Consider the following 1,769-nt stretch of genomic DNA (forward strand, 5'->3'; position numbering starts at 1 on the left):
TGACAGGCTTCGGCTGTAACCACACAGTGACAGCTGCTAGCTACAAAAGAAGCTGGTGGCCAGTTTCTACAGTAACACTGGATCCTGCCTTCAGGGAGATCATGTGCCTGCCTGCCTCTGTTGAACAGAGCATACCATTAGAAAAGCAAAAGCAAAACCCGTGCCTGGCTGCATGCACAGTGGGGAGAATATAAACTGTCTGCTCTTTTGCACAAGGCAGGGAGCACAAACTCATCCGGACAGACCTCCCCTGCCCACACCCCTAAAGTGGCACAGTACTCTGTGGATATCGGAGGGGGAGCAGGGAAGAGCATCACACCAGCAGTTCAGGAACCTTTTCTTAGCTGCTCTGAACTGACACAGTCTCAGTCAACAAAATCCTTCGCTGGGGAGCGCAGCCCAGGATTGCACCCGAATAAGCAAAGTGGTGTTTGGATGCTCTGCTTGGATGATGTGCATGCCCTGAAGTGATATGAAAGAGTTCTTCACATCAAAGCTTGAAGAGTTAGTGTTTTCCAAACAGGGAGCTGACTGGCACCTCCAGCTAAATACATGCCTTTAGGATAATGATGGAGATTTACATAAGGAGGGTGGGGAGGAATGTCAGACCTAGACTTGGAAATCTGTGCTCCACTAATACCAGGGATTTTGGAACAGCTTGTGTATTAATGGAGGGTTGTGTTGTCCAAAATGAGATCAAGTCTGAGCAAAGGGGCTTTGTTCCAAGGGAAATAAACTAATGCATTGCTAGACCATCACACACACCATGCCCTTATACAAACCCACTTGTGTAATGAAGTGCTGTTTGTGGGCTTTGATGGCAAAATCAGCTGAAGAAAGTCTGCCCCTCCCTTACCATAATCCTTATCATTTCCCCCACCCCCGCCCCTGCACCATACTCATCATCAGCCTCACTTTTAACACCACAGTGTAACTAACTCTGTATTCTACTTAGTGACACATGGCTTAGCTAATACAGTTTAAAAATAGAGCCCCCTTTTTCTGGAGTTTTGTTCCTACCCCCATTTGCTCCAATGACCAATGGTGCCACTTAAAAGCCACTTGTGCAAGCCAGCTGTGGTCAGAACGGGGGAAATGGAGCAGCGGATTTCAATAGCAGCCTGCACTGCAAGAGCCCACATCGCATCAAACCCCACCCAAACACCACACATGGCTTCATGCACCTCTGATAACACCTTGGCTGGTTACACCTCACAGCCGGGAGGGACCAAACACACGATCACTGTACACTGCCACCTTTCCTCAAGCTGCTAAAGTATGTCATAGCTGAGTGTCAAGCTTAGAATGAAGGCTGTGTTCTCACATCGAAAAGAAATGGGCAGTGATGTTGGGGCGAGGTGTCCTCAGCCCTGCTCCTTATTCTTACTCCATATCCCTGCCATCTCGTATAACACCGCTGTGCACAGAGCTACGAGCAGCACCATTTGTCCCGATACACTGATATGGCAGGAGTAGGGAGCTGAGGGAATGTATATTAAAAGTTGCTTTTTATAGGAAAAAAATTTTAAAAATGGGTCAGCCCCTTTATCCATGTCACTGTGGTCACACACAGCTGTTCCAGCACAGACCAGGAGATCACCTACCACAACGCAGAGACGAGAACAGATCGCAGGTGGTATGAGCAAGGATACTTCAGACCAGCATTTCTGCTGACCCCTCTGGAACGTGAGGCCACAGCATCACATTTCTAACACAGGCTATTTTAAAAATCAAGGCAAAGTTTAGAACACTGGGGGATTTAAAAAAAA

The sequence above is a fragment of the Meleagris gallopavo genome, chromosome 1 (genome assembly GCF_000146605.3).
Source record: "Meleagris gallopavo isolate NT-WF06-2002-E0010 breed Aviagen turkey brand Nicholas breeding stock chromosome 1, Turkey_5.1, whole genome shotgun sequence".
NCBI lineage: Eukaryota > Metazoa > Chordata > Aves > Galliformes > Phasianidae > Meleagris > Meleagris gallopavo.